The sequence below is a fragment of the Oryctolagus cuniculus genome, unplaced genomic scaffold (assembly GCF_964237555.1).
Source record: "Oryctolagus cuniculus unplaced genomic scaffold, mOryCun1.1 SCAFFOLD_81, whole genome shotgun sequence".
Taxonomy (NCBI): domain Eukaryota; kingdom Metazoa; phylum Chordata; class Mammalia; order Lagomorpha; family Leporidae; genus Oryctolagus; species Oryctolagus cuniculus.
In genome coordinates this window covers 225,144-243,103 of record NW_027208248.1, presented here as the reverse complement: position 1 = coordinate 243,103, position 17,960 = coordinate 225,144, and the positions used below count along the sequence as shown (strand labels likewise).

The window sequence follows — 17,960 nt, the reverse complement described above, 5'->3', positions numbered from 1 at the left end:
ATGAGTGAGGAGGGAGTCACTCTTGACCAGGTGCCCAGGTCATCCTTCTGAGGAGCAAACCCAGAACCGGAACCTTGGCTGATTCCCATGGACTCCTAATTCCCACTGATAGACGTTTATTTATCATTCGAGAGGGACTGTACCAACAAAATTTATATGGAATTTTCCTTTTAATATATACAATTAAAAAGCCATATTGTTGTGCAATTTTAGAGAAGCACATGATCCAAAAACCACTTCCTATAATATGTCAACTTCTGGGCTAAAAATTATTTCAGTAAGGGCCAACTTTGTGGCAAAGAAAGTAAAGCCAGTTCATGTACAGCTGTTCCATTTCCAAACCTGTCTCTCTACTAGCTAACAGCCTGGAAAAAGCAGGGGAAGAGGGCCCAAGTGCTGGGGCCCTCTGTCCTAAATGGGACACCTGAAAGAAGCTCCTCTTTTCTGGCTTTGGCCTGGCTCAGCCTTAGCCATTGCAGTTGTTTGGAGAGTGAACCAGGGGTTGAAAGGCATTCACATTCATTGTCTTTTTCTTCTCTCTCTCTCTCTCCCTCCCTCTCTCTATAACTCTGAACTCTTCAAATAAAAATAAATAAATGTCTTTAAAAACATTCTTTCAGTAAATCCCAGTATCCATGTTATATCAGTGCACACCTCACTTGATGTGTGCATTTTTGAAGAGGGGGCACTGCAGTGAGAAGATGCCCCTGTGTTCATGGATAAGGAGGCTTATTTTTGTCAAAATGTTAGTACTTTATGTTTATTGCCTTTACCAAAACCACAAGGTTTTCAAATTTTAGAGTTACAAATGCTCTTCTACTGTTGTGATGATGTTTGTAATTTATTTTTAAAAAGTCTTGTCTTTCTAGATATGACAAGGTATTGATTTCCACAAATTAATCATTTATTCAAAATTGGAAAGAAATGAACGAAAGAACAGAAAATCCAGAAACACTCAAATATAGGTAAGCATTTAGAATTTAATTTCCCAGTGGCCGGCACTGTGGCATAATGGGTAAGACTGTTGCCTGCAGTGCTGGCATCCCATGTGGGTGCCGGTTCAGATCCTGGCTGCTCTACTTCCCATCCAGCTCTCTGCTATGGACTGGGAAAGCAGAAGATGGCCCAGATCCTTGGGCCCCTGCATCCTTGTGGGAGACCCAATAGAAGTGCCTGGCTCCTGAGTTCAGATTGGTGCAGCTTGGCTGTTGTGGCCAATTGGGGAGTGAACCAGAGATGAAAGGTCTCTCTCTCTCTCTCTCTCTCTCTCTCTGCCTCTCCTTCTCTGTATAACTCTGACCTTCAAATAAATAAATCTTTAAAAAATTCATTTTCCAATTAGTTCCATATAGTTTCCAATAGTTCCATATTGTTGCCCTGTTAACTTAGAGAAATTAGCTTTAGGTTTTATGACCCTATAACTTTTATGATTCTGTGACTATTTTAAATTTGCATTATTTGAAAGGAGTTAAACATCTTTTCATTTGATTATTGTTTATATCCCTTTCTTTAACAGGCAGAGTGGACAGTGAGAGAGAGAGACAGAGAGAAAGGTGTTCCTTTGCTGTTGGTTCACCCTCCAATGGCCGCTGTGGCTGGCATGCTGAGGCCGGCGCACAGCGCTGATCCGATGGCAGGAGCCAGGTACTTATCCTGGTCTCCCATGGGGTGCAGGGCCCAAGGACTACTGCACTCCCTGGCCACAGCAGAGAGCTGGCCTGGAAGAGGGGCAACCGGGACAGAATCCAGTGCCCTGACCGGGACTAGAACCTGGTGTGCTGGCACCACAAGGTGGAGGATTAGCCTATTGAGCCACAGCTCCAGCCTAGCATCCATCTTGATATGACCTTTTCACCTCATTCCACCACAGATATAATCATATGGCTTTTTTGTTCTTCATTCATTCATTTTGGTGTCATCTATTACCTTTGTTGACTTGTGAATGTTGAGATATCCTTGCATCCCCGGAATGAATCTCACCTGTACATGATGTATTATCTTGATGTAGTATTGGTTTTGGCTTGCTAATATTTTTGAGAATTTTTGCATCTATGGTCATCAGGGATATCAGTATGTAGTTTTTTGTGTGTTGTATCCTTCTTTTGTTTTGGTTTCATAGTAATACTGGTGTTAAAAAACAGTTTGACAGAGTTCTATTTTTTTCAATATTTTGGAATTGTTAGAACATATTTGAGTAATTTACTCTTCTTTAAAATGATTCATTTGCAAGTGAGAAAGAGAGAGAAAATCTTCATTCCACCAGTTCACTCTCCAGATGACCACAGTGCCTGGGGATAGGCTACACTGAAACCAGGAGCCAGGAGTTTCATCTGGGTCTCCCAGGTCAGGGGTAGAAGTCCAAGTACTTGGGCCATCTTCCCCTGCTTTTCTCAGGTCATTACCAAGGAGATGGATTGGAAGTGGAACACGAACCAACACCATAAGGGATGCTGGCATCACAGACAGTGGTTTTACCCACCGCACTGCAACACTGCTCCCAGATTTATTTCCTCTTTTTTTTTCCTCTTTTTGTAGAATTCAGCTGTAAAACCATCAGGTCCTGGACTTTGCTTTGTTAGGAAAAAATGTTGTTACTGCTTAGATTTAGGTATCATTGCTTATTACAGGTCTGTGTAAATTTTCTATATCTTCTTGAATTAATGTTATTAGGTTGCTTGTATCCAGTCATATATCCACTTCCTAAGCTTTTCCAATTAGTTAGCATATAGCTTCTTATGATCCATTGCACTTTATCAGTTGCAATGTTTCTTTTTTCATGCCAAATTTTGTTCATTTCAGTTTTTTCATTGTTTCTCTGACATGTTTGCCTCTTGTAATCAACTTTTTGAAAAATCAGCTTTTCTTTTTGTTGATCTTTTGTATTGTTTTCTTAGTTTAAATTTAATGAATTCCTTCTCTGATCCTCATTGTTTCTACTGTCCTAATAATTTTTTCGTGTTTTTTATTGCTCTTGTAAGTCTTTAAGATGCATCATTTGACTATTTATTTGAAATATTTATTTTTAATGTATACACTTAATGCTATAAACTTTCCTCTTAACAATATTTCCATATACCATATGTATTTTTGATATGTTGAATTTTCATTTTCAATTGCTTCAAAATATTTCTTTAAAATTCCTTTAATGAGCAACTTGTCATTCAAGAGCATGTTGCTCAATTTTGGCATGCTTGTAAATTTTCCATTGTTCTTGTTGATTTCTAGTTTTGTTTCTCTGTGGTTTTAGAAGATATAAAGCAGTTTTAAAACATTATTGAGATTTAGTTTCCTGCCCAATATATGGACAATCCTAGAAAATCTTCCATGTATTTATCAGAAGAATATGGGTTGCATAATTGTTGGATGAAATATTCTGTAAATATTTGTTAGGTCAATTCGTTAAATAGTGTGGTTGAAATCTGGTGTATATTTCTTGGTTTTCTTTCTTTAAGATTTTTTTAAAATTTATTTATTTGAGAGGTAGAGTTACAGACAGTGAGAGTGAGAGGCAGAGACAGAGAAAAGTCTTTCTTCCATTAGCTCACTCCCAAAATGGCCCCAATGGCCAGAAATGTGCTGATCCAAAACCATGAGCCAGGTGCTTCTTCCCAGTCTCCCATGCACAAGCAGGGGCCCAACAACTTGGGCCATCTTCTACTGCATTCCCAGGCCATAGCAGAGAGCTGGATTGGAAGAGGAGCAGCCGTGACTAGAACCAGCGCCCATATCGGATGCCAGCACTGCAGGCAGAGGATTAACCTACTGTGGTGCCATGGTGCCAGCCCCCATTCTGTCTGAATGATCTCTCTACCTATGATAGTCAGATGTTGAAGTCCCCTACTATGGTTGTATTGGAGTCTATCTTTCTGTTTATGTCTAATAATATGTGTGGTATAATTTGGGTTGTCTTTTGTTGGGTACCTATATATTTATGATTGTTATATCTTCTTGCATTTCTTGCTACATTGTTCCTTCTCACAATATATATTTCCCCTGTGTTTTATACAAGTTTTGATTCAAAATCTATTTTAATACAGCTTGTTTTTGGCTTCCATTTGCTTGGAATATCTTTTTCCAGCCATTCACTTTCAGTTTATGTGTATTTTTAATCGGTGAAGTGAATATATCATAGGCAGCATATAGTTGCATCTTTTAAAAAATCAAACCAGTCAACCTGTATCTTTCACTACAGAACTTATTTTACTTACATTCAAGATTAATATTGATAGATAAGAACTTAGTGGTGTCATTTTCTTGATTGATTACTGATTCTATCAACTCTGTTAGTGAAGTTTGTACCACTATGTGCTTTCAATATGGTTACTTCTAATGTAGGACTCCCTTCAGAATTACACTATAACATGTAAGGTTAGGATGGTTAGGAATTCTCTCAGATTTGGCTAGTCTGGAAATACTTTATTTCTCTCTCACTTTGAAAAGATAGTTTTTCTGTAAAAACCATTCTTGGTTGGAAGGTTTTTCTTTCAAGACCTTAAATACATTGCCCTGCATGTCAATTTTTAGCCCCCTGAGGTTGTGACTTATGGAAGATCTGCAGAGCTTGGGTGGCTTTGGGGTCTTCCTGATTTTATCATTGGGCAAACAGACCAGGAGGAGGAGTTGCTAAGGCCTGGCCAGCTGGAGATGCCTATTCTTCCACCTCTGACCACATACAGACAAAACACAAGTGGAAATAAGGAGCCTCTCAGAGTTTCAGATGTTTCCCTTCTTTGTTCCTCATTGCACTATTCTGAGAACAATCCCTGGAAACATCTGTTTTCCTGTGCCTGGACCTTTATTATTTGAGATGATTCTTCTGACTGTACAGACCTAAGAGACATTGTCCTCAGAGGACCACTGATAAAGATCAACCAAATTGGGAGGGGGCACAATAATCAGTTCTCAACATGTGTTTGGCAGTAATGAGTATCCTTGTGTAAAAGTGTTATTGTGGTTTCATATGTTAGGGAAACTCAAATACAGGTACTGCAGGCTTTCTCAGGGTCTGCAGAGAAGCTGTGTCAGTCCAGTGAGACTCTTGTGTGCAGGGCTTCCTGAGGATATTGGGGACCAATAGACACCATATCCATGAAGCATCCTTCTCTGGCTCCCAGGTCTGGTGCTCTGGAGTCATGGTCAGAGTAAGAATTTTTGGAGCCAGGATGGCCTGTGCAGGTGTTGCCCAACCTTCTTATTCTGTCACTGGGAAAAGCTAGTCCTTATGTGAGGAAGGAATTTCTTGATGGAGCCTGCAAGTCATCCTGGGTTCAGAGACCCTGGCTGCCATTTTCCCTCCTATGTGGGCTTCATGATACACCCACATCTTTCTTGGCACTAGTATGTTCCAAATTCCTTGATCTGTGCAGTAACTGCATTTTCTTTCCACTGGGCTCTTCTGCAAGGAGTTTGGGAGAGTGCTTGGAAGATGGACTGCTTAGAGTCCCCATCTAGGTCTAGGTGTCTGATGTGGCCTCTGGCTTCAGGCAGAGTCTAGTTGGACCCTCAGTAGAAAGTGATGATGTTTGTACATTCCCTGTGGAACACTTTGTAGGCCTGTGAGGCAGGAGTCATGCTTATCTGATAGTGACAACAGTGATGGTAGCTCTATGAGCCCAAAGACAAGACCCATCTCTGGCCTCTAAGCCTCCCTTCATGGACTGAGAACTATGGCATGGAAGAAACCAACGATGTGAGTTCCATCAGCCTGAGAGCAAGGAGTCCCTATCATGAGTGACCATGCTTGGCTGAGATGCAGCTCAGGGCTAGTAAGGAGAGGCCAGTGTGGGGGGAAGCTGCTAGAGTTTTTGTGAGTGACCCTATACAGACCACTTGGACATGCATGAGATTTCACTGCTAGATACTTCTGAAAAGCCCTAGTATCATGTGTTTTCTGTGTAGCTGTGGTGGGGAAGGTATAGGACCTTAGTTTGAGTTCCTAGGATGCCAAGTCTGAGACTTAGGTCCAGGGAGACCCAGTGAGCCCTGGTCCCAGTAATCAGAAGAAAAGGAGCAGAAGATAAGGAAGTCCCTCTAAGGAACGAAGAAAGGCTGAGGCTGCTTTCTTTGGCCCTGAAGCTTGATCCACTGCCACCTCTAGGACAGGAATGGATTTGCTTACTGGAAGGATGGAAGCATGGACTGTTCACCTACTAGGCCCCTCCCCCAGTGAGATGAGCTGGTCCTGGAGGCATGGATTCTGCACTTCTGGCTGTGGGAACTTGGCCAGAGCAGTTTCCCATGCACCTGAAAATAGGCATGAGGCTATCAGTATAGATGACGGTGAGGTCACCGAGCTCTTGGTACTTCTCACCAAGAAGTCACATTGTCAGAGGTAGGCCTTGGGATACAAAAAGGGCAGCAAGGATTCTGCCACAAGCTGTCCATTTGCCTGTGTCAAAGGCGTGTTGAAACCCTTGGGAAGAGAGCAAATCTTCAACCCCATCGTGTGGCTCCCACTCAGGTCCTCTACAGTGGGCTCTTTATTATATAATATGGTCATGGTCATGGTCATGATAGCGTGGGACCATGGAACATGCAGATGAGATATGACCAGTTTTGAAAAACATGAGCAGATGTAGCCTAGATCACTATAACCCATCTTCCTGGGTAGGAAGCTTGCTGTGGCCTTAGAACATTCCTAAGAGGGGAGTGAATAATGATTTAATCATTGCCTTAGATGCATGATGTCTTTTTGGGTTACTGAAATATTAAGTAAGAAAATCTTGCTGGATTTTCTTCCATAGAAATTGAATTAGCAACATGATTTTTTAAAATGTGTTCATGACAATGTTCATTCAAACCTTGAAAATGAGCCCTGCCAAAACTTCCAAAATGGTTCCTAAAATCCAAGGGTTTTCATACTTGAAGAACACCTCCAGACACACACATATGCACTCCCACAATGCTCAGAATATGTGTTTGTGAAATGCTCCCCAGCTCCAGGAAGCAGTGGTGCAGAGGACAGTGTCTGAGAAATATGATGAATTCCTTGTGTTTCTCTGTGGCCAGCAGAGTACTATAATCCACAGTCCTTATAAAGTTGGCACTTGTTATCAGTCTGTTACAGGTGCTACTTCCCAGCTGAGGGAGCCTGGGACCCTGTTTATTGATGTTTGAATTCAGATAATTCAAGAAGAATGCCTGTCCCTTTCTGTCATCCAGGAGTTTCTATAAGAGTTCTGGGGTCAAGTGTCTCTCTATGTTCTGTGGAAAGTGTAGGGGGCATGACCACCTGCTAAGTGTTAGGATTGGGGCAGTAATTTGGGGAACCCTGCTATTTGGGCACTAAGTTGGGGCTAAGCAAAGTTCTGGGCAGGTGTAGTTATCAGAAGCCAAGGTTCTGGCAGGAAGGGACAGGCAGTGGTGGACAGCAAGAAAAGGTGCATAGTCCAGAGTCCAGTTGGTGAAAGTCCTGGTGCCAGATCCATGGGCAGGACTCCAGGTTTTCTCTCAGTACCTCATCCACCCTATGTTGCACTTGTGGCTGTGGCCAAATAGGGGCCAACAAACATGTGCACCATAGTTTCCAACAGAACAAATATGAGGAAGAGTATTGATTCCAAAAACCTGAATGGGGATTAAAATAAAGAAAAGGTTCAGAAAGAAAAAACAAGTCCTGTCTCAGTTCAGCTCTTTGAGGACAGTAGGGTTAGAGATAAATGAGAATCTAGTCAGCAGTGAAAACGGTCCATGCCTGGGGCCTCTAATCACCCACACCTCCACAAGGGAGGGTTTGAACCTGGTGACCCACTACTTCTATGTCATAGCTGATTGCAAGAGAAATGCCATGATTCAGAGGAACCAAACAGATCAATCCTGAGAATTTGGGATCAGATCCATGGGTCAATTGACTGATGGCACTGACACTGAGGTATCCATGTTTGAACATTTGAGGTCGGGGAGGAAAGATCTTAAAGAGGGGGAAAACTAAAGAATCAGAGGACCAGAGATGCAGAGGTGGGAACTACACAGTCCTGAGTGTCATGGGGGATGGAGAATGTCAAGGAGTCGTCCCACCACCTTTGGTCCCTTGGACTATACCTGCACTTCCTGGCCAAACTTCTTCAGTTCCTCAATATAATCCCTATAACTCTGACTAAATTCACATTTGTGAGATTTATTGAATGAGCATCAATTATTGCCAATCCAGTGATTCTTGGAGAACCCGTGCTTTCATGTTCATGGCAGGATGGAGCCTGTAGAAGGAAGTCTGGGTACAAGGGGCTCTTGGGGTGAGTAGCAGCAGACATATAGAGACATTTTGAGTTTGAAACAAGTAAGAGGATAAGAGGAACTTGTGCCTTGTGCTTTCTAAGGGAGTTAGTGAGTTCCAAAGTCAAGGGTCCATCTCTGTCTCAATGTAAGGGAAATTTTCTGTGTAATTTACTGCCACAGTATGGTGGCATTGGGCAAAGGAAGTAGCTTGCTTCTACAGAAGGTAGACCACTTCAAGGTGTTTCATAGAATGTAGCATGTGGGTATAGAGTAATGGTGTGCACTGCATAAACAAAAACTTTCTTCCCCTCAGGGAGGACTCTATCCCAGGGCAGGAACATCCCCAAGCCATGACCAGGAAGACTACCATGACCATGAAGGACATCTTCATCTGCAGGTGGTGATGAGACAGGGACAGCATAAGCTATGATGGTGAACATAAGCTGCTTTCAGAATCATATGGATCCCTCCAGCCCACGGAGCAGGCAAGTGAGGCCTCTGAACCAGATGGAGCCAATGGGGCTGAACAGGACAAGGAGGAGACAGAAAAATCTCCGGGGAGAGGAAAGGAATTTTGGGAATAAGTAGAGATAACAAAAGATATTTTAAAAAGATTTATTTATTTGAAAAGCAGAGTAAAAAGAGGGCACATTCAGGGAGAGAGGGAGATCATCCATTTGTTGGTTCACACCTCAAAATAGCCTAGGCTGGGCCAGGTCAAAGCCAGGAGGCAAGAGCTCCATCTGGGTGGTCTCCCACATGAGTGGTAGGAACCAAAGTACTTGGTTCATTATCCATTGCCTTCCAGAGCATATTAGCATAAAGGTGGATGGGAAGTGTTGATGCCAGAACTGGAATCTGCCCTGCCAAGTGATAGCTTAACCTATAGCCCTACAATCCCCACACCTTAAAAGTATTTTACAGGTACTGAAATTGTGGCATAGTGTCTTAAGCCATTGCCTGTTAAACTGGCACTCCATATGGATGCTGGTTCAAGCCCTGGCTGCTCCACTTCCAATCCAGATTTCTGGTGATGCTCCTGGTAATTGGGGAATTGCACCAAGTGGGAGACCTGGAAGTAGCCCCTTGCTCCTGGCTTCAGCCTGGCCCAGCCCTGGCCATTGTGGCCATTTGGTGAGTGAACCAGTGGATAGAAGAACTCCCTCACTCTCTGTGTGTGTCTCTGTAACTCTTCATGTAAATAAAATAAATCTTTAAAAATAGAGTGTCCTACAGAAGTTTTGCAGAGACAAGCAGAATAATCTTTCACCTCTCTATGAAAATTCTAGTATAATTTCTGGACTGTGCTTTTGGAATTTTACTTCTCTAGTGAAAAGTGTCTTTGGGGAAGTAGGGACCATTGGATTGGGAATGTAGGGACCATTGGAGTGGGAGATGTTTCAAAATGAGGGTGTGAGAGGCCCTAAGAGGTACATAGACTGTACTGCTTACACATAATGTTCATTTCCTTTCTTTGGCCCTGGGACCACCTCTCTGACCAGGGGCCCTGTGCCCTCCAAGGGCTGCCTTGACAAACTCAGGATACACTCCTTCTTCCCAGACATCTAAGGGAGAACTGAAACCACAGGAGTGTCCCTGAACTGCTCCCTGAAAACCTGACCCAGAACCACCCCTCGGGATCAGTGTCCAGATGACCCATACCTGCTAACTGGAAATAAAGAAGGCCAGTAGGTTCCTTGAGCCTCGGTTTAGCTGATTCGTGATACAGTCAGGCCTTTGGACTTAGATGGCAGGGCCTCATAGGATATCAGATTTTCAGGCCTTGTTCCCACTCCTGTTCCTTAGACCTAGCAGCTATTATGCCAGAGATTAAATTAGAGGCAGTGAGAGGATAGATTCAATGTGAAGTCATTAGGAAAGAGGCTATTATTTTGGTTCTTTCTGGAAATCCTTTTCAAGAACTTTGTCCTCTTCTTGTTAGCAAACAAAAAACTCATAATGCTCAATAATGGAGCAATGGATCACAAACAAGGGTGAATTTACATGTGAGAATTTAATGGGTAGAAAATGAAATAATTCCCATTTGAATAAAATTTACCTTCATTGCTAGATCCTATGAAACAAGGATTGTGTCAGAAAATTAGGGTTGGATAGTTATTTTCCCTCCATCATAGGGACTTTTAAATCTGGTTGAACAGGAATGCTGATCAGGAGCTTAAAATGAAAATATCCCCTATCTACCTACCTCCAAGTCTCTGGGACCAGGGAACCAAAAATTACATGACCCTGATTATTTGTTCCATGAAAGAATGTATGGAAAAGTGAGTGGGAGGAGACCAGTATCCAGAGGCAGCCACTGGAGAGGTCCACATGGCAAGGATCCAAGGCTCCCCACCAGTAGTCGGCACCTACCTGCCATCCATGAGGGTGTTTCACCTGGAGGTGGCTCCTCCAGCCTCAGTCTGGCATTCAGAAGACATCAGCCACAGCTGACACTGACTGCAGTCTCACCACAGAGACCATCACATGGCAGTCCCCAGCCAAGATGCTTCCATGGAGACTGTGAGGGGATAAAATATGTTATTACTGGTCAAGTTTTAGGGTGTTGTGCTACACAGCACTAGACTGGGATGGCTGTTGAGTAGGCAACTCCTACATCATCTGCCGATGTTCCCCACTTTAACATATTTGCTTTTCTTGTGGGATGCCCTCCTCTTGTGCATGCCCTGTAGAGAGTGATGCACCTCTAGGGAAAGATGGCCTGAGTGATATGTGTCACTCAAAGATGTTGGTCCCAGAGTCCCCAGAATCTATCCTGCTTACCTCCTTTGTGCCCCCCCTCACTCTATGAGAAACCAGCCGAACTGCTGTGATCTGCTCTGTGACAAAGCCTTAGTGGTCCACTGCAGACTGAGGCCTTATGTCAGAAGCTAGCTATGCACTGAAGTTTGTGGTCCCTAACTGTATAAGGAATCTGGCCAATAACCATGTGGCTGAGCCTGACAGTAGAGTGGATTATCCCTCAGTGCAATCTTGAATTGATCATAGCTCCAAAAGGTACCTGGCTTCCAGGCTTAAGAAAAATCCTGAACCAGAGCTCACATTGGATTCCTGCTTGGAACAACAGTATCCTACCTGAAACCCCCACAAATTACATGGAACCCAAACATCATGCCTGAATGAAGCAGGTGGGACCCATAGTCCTCCTCTGTCTAGGTTCTGAGGGTCTGTTTCCCACAAAATGTTTGTTTCATCATATGAAGGAATGATTTAATCCTTGTCTATCATTCAGCCCAATTTTCTGCTGCAGTAAAACATTTCAGCAACTGCCAATTCCCATATAGATAAAATAGAGGAAAAAGAGAGAAGGTCCACAGTCTCATTCAGTGTCTTGGAAATCAAGCATACTGGAACTGTTTCTTAAAGAGAGAATGCTCCATATTCTGCTAAGAGGTTTTTCTTGACTTGTTAACATTTTTGTCACCCCACCAACAGGCCTGATTATAAATGATTCGTTTTCCAGTTTAGTGGTTTTACTTAATCTTTCCTTTGCTTCCTTCCCCACAACTGTGTGTTTGATGGAGAGAGAGAAAGAGAGAGAGAGAGAGAGAGAGAGAGAGAGAGAGAGAGAGAAAGGGAAAAAGAGACAGAGACAGAGAGGAATCTGCTCCTGGTTGAAGCTCCAAAATTTTCTCAATAAACCAAAAGGAGACTTCATTCTGTTCCAGCAATGGGCCACCTTCCTGGACCAAATTATATATGATTTGATTTCCAAATATTTGCATTAGCAATTAATAAAGAGGAACAGCAGTGGCCAAGGGTTTGTCTTTTGGGGGAGACTCCTAACTGTGGGGTTTGCCAACCCTAGTGGGTGCCTGTGCTTTATCAAGACTTCCCCCCTACCTCCATCCCAGTGTCCACCCCTGTCCTGCAGCCCAGCTGATGCTACATAGAACACACATGCAGCAGTGTGATGGAGTCCATTACTCAGACAACAAACCAAAGGGACACAATCCTAATGGCCCTTGGCTAATCTCTTAGGATGTGGTAGCTCTTTTAAATAATTCACTTCTGGTTCAATTTAAATTATTTTTAAAGTCAGAATAAGCAGCTTGAACTGGTTAGCCTGGTGTTCCTCTAAGCCTATGCCACCTCTCAGTGTGGGAGTGAATCTGTTTCAACCAACAGTAACCAAAGGAGAGGATAGGAGATGAGTCTTCTGCATTTTCAGTTTCCCTCTCCCGTGAAAATTCAGTCCTGCAGGTGAGCTATGGTGAGCACAGTTGAGGCCCAAGTGTCTTGGCTGTCATGCCTGATATACAGCATCTATTTTATGGGTAGTGACTCAAAGGAAGATATCTCCAGTCTCTTGGCCACACTCAGTAAGAATATAGCCTTTCTCAGTTGGAACTGGACAGGTTGATAAATGAATGACCTGAGATACAGCAAGACTTGTATGGGAGGTGGGGGAAAAGCAGCCAGAGTGAAGCTTCTGTGAGATGAGCCTGAGCTTAGGAGGAGGTAAAGTTGTAGCCTACATTCCTCAGACTCTCGCTGTCCACCCTTTTGTAGGTTTTTTTGAAAGCATGTTTCTTCATGTGTTTTATGCTTTTAGAACAGTTTGTGGAGACTTTAACTGTCTAATTTTTAAGTTGTTTTTATTGCCAGATTTCTGTTTCACTGGAGCATGATCCAGGGGCTGCTAGTGATGTCATCCCAGAGGTAGAGACTGCATTTGTTCATTCAGTGGTGCAGCTGTCTGTACATCATGACCTGACCTCCTAGGTGGTAAGTTTCAAGCCATGCAGTACAGTGCCATTGCATGTATTATTTTATGAACCCAGAATAGGAACATTTTGGTTTTCAAATGAGATAGTTCTATCTAAGCTCTGTATCTATCCATCCATCCATCCATCCATCTATGCTATATCTATCCATCCTTCTTCCTATGTACCTACCTATCTATCCTCTATCTTTCATTGTTCAGAAATGCAGGTTTCTTGTTTAGCTTGCTTTTGGTTTTATGGTTTGGAGAAAGACCTGACTTGTGCAATTCCTGCCTTTTGGAATTTAAGAAAAGTTACATATTTGTATACAAAGGTGCAGTAAGTGTTTGAAATCTTTCACTAATATCTTGAGAAAAAGGCATTCTCTGTTTTGGGGGCACAGGATCCAGTTGCACCTGTTAATTTCTTCTCTTTCGTTGTTTCTATCATTTAGGTCTATGAGAGACAATTCCCAACAGGAAGTGCTAGGAACAGGAAGTGCTAGAAGAGAAACCACAGAACTGATTTGGAGGCAACATTGTAGAGCAATTGTATCTGGTTTGTGGTGATTTCCCTAGAACTTACCCATGCAGACCAGAATATGCTTCCTAAAGTATTTTTTCTTCAGAGGGACCTTGGCTGTTTTCCAGTTCTTCTTGCTGTTCAAGTAAGGAAAATTATTTGCCCAAGATCACATGGATTGGACTATGATAAGGTACAGAAAAATTAAGACACCCCATTATTGCAAAAATAATCTGGGCTTGACCAAAGTTACTCCATTTTTTGGACCAAGCCCCATGTTGTGGGCTTTGGTTTAGGTTCCAGAAAGTGCTTTTGTCTGGGTCTGTTCCAGGAAATATTTTTCTCACCTCAGACTTGGATCTCTATTAACTGCTGCCTTCTGCTTCTGTAAACATGCTTGCTGCTTTCTTAAGATAATGACTAAAGAAATTGTATGAAATAGTTTAAAATATTCAGACATTGAGCGACTGTTACTTCTCACTCTGTAAAATGCTTACAGCTGGATTGGATAAGAAAATGAGGATAAGATTTAGAGCAACATGATTGGCTAGCAGGACCTGTGCTTAGGCCCTGGAAATAAGCCAAACAGAATATGAGTTGAAAACTTAAAAACCCTTGCCCTCCTCACTGTAACATGGCAGTCTCCAAGGTTCCAATGAGATCTATCATTGCCAGACATGGCTTTTAATACAGATTCTTCTTTTCTATCTTTGTGTCAGCATGATCTCTTTCACTTTCCATTACAACAGCACCCAATGAATCAAGGAAGAGCATGACGTCCCGGTTGTGGCCCTGCTTTAGGTGTGTTAGAATTTGTGTTTGTCTCTCATGCTGTCTCTGTGACAGTGCCTTTGAAATGAGGTGGACATACATTCATTTGTAGAGACATTATTGTTTGCAAGGCACCTCCCAGGTCTCACCTAATTTGACCTTCCCAGTTGATTGCCATTAAGGGGATCCTGTGGATGAAGCAGCCAAGGCTCTGAAATGGGTGGCTCTGTCATCCCTGGACTTTTGCCTCCTGAGTCCATGTGTCTCTCCAAAGGGCTTAGGGGTTCAGGCCCTCATTTGCCCAGTGCCAGTGTTCCCATTCTCATTTCTTGAGTTTCTCTTTTGGGGCACACTTGTACCACCCTGCAAGGCTTTTCCTTCCTATATTGGAACAGTGTTCCAGATAGTTGTCTGGGTGTTGTGATTGAAACTGAGAAGCCTAGAAAATCAAGTCATGATTTTATATGTCACTCTGCTCTGCACCTTCCATAGCATGTTATAAACAACTGGGTGTTCACATGAAGCTGTTCTTTGCTTTTCCTTTGGGAAATCTTGGTCGTCACCACCATCAGTGTCCTTCCTGTGTGTGAGCCTGTAAGCTCCCTTCTCCCTGGAAATGCTACTTGGCCAGACTCTCAGGGTCTCCTCTGGGTGAAGTGACCCCACTGAAATGGTTTCCAGAACTGTCAGAGACTCAGAGAAGCAGGAAGAGAGAGAAAGAGAGAGAGAGAGAGAGAGAGAGAGAGAGATCTTCCATCTGTTGGATCACTCTCTCAAATGCCTGACATAGTTGGTGCTGGGCTAGGCTTAAGGGGCCAGGAACACCACACTGGTTTCTCATTTGGTTGGCATGGAACCAATCACTGGAGAAATCACTGTTGCCTTCTAGGATATGCATTAGCAGGAAGCTGGGTTCAGAAGCATAGCTGGGACTTGAACTCAAGCACTATGACATGGGTATAGATATCCTCAATGACATTTTAACTGCTGTGCCAAATGTCCATTCACTTTTGTTTTCAATGTTTCTTCCAATGATTATTACTTGATGTCTTTTAAATTTTGCACCCTGGGCCTGTGCCTTGATGGAAACCCAATGCTCCCAGACCATGCAGCTCTAGAACCCATTGCAGATGGTGCTTGGTTGCTGGGGTAAGCCACTAGAGTTTAGAGGTTCCAAAAGAATGGTTTAGGGAACCAAGGAGGCTTGTGGTGTATGCTGGGGACAGGCTGGCTACATGACAGGGAAATCGACAATGAGATGTCCCTGTCTGAATGTTAATTTCCCTGTGTCCTGCCACTATCTATTTTGAGAAGTTCTTGGCCATTGATAAAACATAGTTTACAGATTCAAAAGGCTTCAGCAGCCTAGGCATCTCATGTCAAGAGCCTTGGGTGATCACTGATGGCATACATAAGAGTGTTAATTGTTGGGATCAGTGCTGTGGTGTGGTGGGTATAGCCACTGCCTGCAGTAACAGCATCCCATATGGGTGCTGGGTTAGGTCCCGGCTACTCCATTTCCAATCCAGCTCTCTACTATGGCCTGGGAATTCAAAAGAAGATGGCCAAAGTTCTTGAGCCCCTGCACCAGTGTGGGAGACCCAGAAGAAGCGCCTGGCTCCTGGATTTGGATCAGTGCAACTCCAGCTGTTGTGGCCAATTAGGGAGTGAACCAGCAGATGGAAGACCTCTTTATCTCTCTGCCTCTCCTTCTCTCTGTGTAACTGACTTTAAAATAAATAAAATAAACATAAAAATAAAATTTAAAAAGTATTAATTGTTAAAATTAACAACAGGATTAACTGTGTACTAATTTCCCATGCAGGACCTCTATCTTCAAAGAGTTACAATATTGGAGTTAATGGTAAAACTTGTTCTCAAAGATTTACTTTCTTTAATGTGTTAAGTAAAGATTATTTTTATATCTCTTAAGTTTTAGTTATGTGTAAATGCTTCTAAGAGATGTGCTATCTTCCTTACGTGTTTCCTTAAGGTTAATTTTGTTGCTCAACCATGGACTTTTGAATCCATGTCTCCCTATAATACTCCTATCTTGTATGTTTTAAAATCAAGTGGAGAATACAGGATGGTTCAAGAGCTCAGGGCAGTCAACAAAGCAGTTACTTCAATTCATTTTCTTGTGCCAAATCCTAATAGAATACTGACACAAATACCTGAAAGGATCTCATGGTATACAGCTTTAAACCTAAAGGATGCTTTTTTCTGCATCCTGTTAAGTTCAGAATCTGTTTTTATTTGCCTTTGAATGGACTGACCTAGTTTCCAGTATAATTCAGCAATATGCATGGACTGTCCTCCTCCAAGGTTTCTTGGACAGCCTGCACTTGTCTGGTAATGTGCTTGCAAAAGAACTCAGAGAATTATAGCTAAAAATAGAGCAATCTTACAATATGTAGATGATAGTCTCATCTACAGTCCCTCCAATGAGGACTGAAATGAAAATACCATCCAGTTTTTAAATTTCCTACCTAAGCAAGTAAATACATTTTCCCCAACAAAAGCTCAAGTTTCTAAACAAGAGGAAAATTGAAGGGCTGGTGCTGTGGTGTAGCAGATAAAGCTGCCATCTGCAGTGCCAAATAATGATTTATTCATCAATTCAACAGGAAGATGTAACTATTATAAACTTATATCTACACTATACACCAAATGGATCTCACAGATATCTACAGAGCTTTCATCCTACAGTTGCAGAATACATATTCATCTCAGCAGTGCGTGGAACTTTCTCTAGGGCTGACCACATACTAGGCCATAAAGCAAGTCTCAGCAAATTCAAAATAATCAAAATCATACCATGCATCTTCTCAAAACACAATGCAATGAAGCTGAAAATCAGCAACTCAGGAATCCCCAGAGCATATGCAAACACATGGAGACTGAACAACATGCTCCTGAATGAACAGTGGGCCATAGAATAAAATAAAAAGAGAAATCAAAAACTTTCTGGAAGTAAATGGGGATAACAACACAACATATCAAAACTTATGGGATAAAGCAAAAGCAGGGTTAAGAGGAAAGTTTGTAGCAATAGGTGCCTACATCAAGAAATTATAAAGGCGCCAAATAAATTAGCTCAATGCATCTCAATGATCTAGAAAAATTACAGCACATCAAACAGAAAACTAGTAGGAAAAGAGAAATAATTAAAATTAAACAAGAAATAAACAAATTGAATCCAAAATCCATTACAAAGGATCTGCAAAAAGAAGAGTTATTTTTTTAAATTTTTTTGACAGGCAGAGTGGACAGTGAGAGAGAGAGACAGAGAGAAAGGTCTTCCTTTTTTGCTGTTGGTTCACCCTCCAATGGCCACCATGGCCAGCATGCTGAGGCCAGCGCACCACACTGATCCGATGGCAGGAGCCAGGTGCTTCTCCTGGTCTCCCATGGGGTGCAGGTCCCAAGGACTTGGGCCATCCTCCACTGCACTCCCTGGCCACAGCAGAGAGCTGGCCTGAAAGAGGGGAAACTGGGACAGAATCTGGCACCCCCAACCAGGACTAGAACCCGGTGTGCTGGCACCGCAAGGTGGAGGATTAGCCTATTGAGCCATGGACCGGCCATGAAGAGCTATTTTTTTGAAAATATAAATAAAATTTACACACCATTCGTCCAACTAACCAAAAAAAAAGGAGAAGACCAAAGTCAATAAATTTAGCAATGAAAAAGAGAATGCAACAACAGACACCACAGAAATAAAAA

The 17,960-nt window shown here is 42.5% G+C and overlaps 1 long non-coding RNA gene across 1 annotated transcript in view; it reads left to right on the top strand.

Annotated features, from left to right (window-relative positions):
• The window catches only part of LOC127489655 (uncharacterized), a 72,941-nt gene extending 55,555 nt beyond the window's left edge, over window positions 1-17,386 (top strand). Inside the window, exons 2-4 of the long non-coding RNA XR_011385932.1 lie at window positions 8,528-8,699; window positions 12,844-12,963; window positions 13,396-17,386. This is a non-coding gene — a long non-coding RNA (uncharacterized lncRNA). The remainder of the gene's footprint in view (window positions 1-8,527; window positions 8,700-12,843; window positions 12,964-13,395) is intronic.
• Window positions 17,387-17,960: the final 574 nt, after the last annotated feature.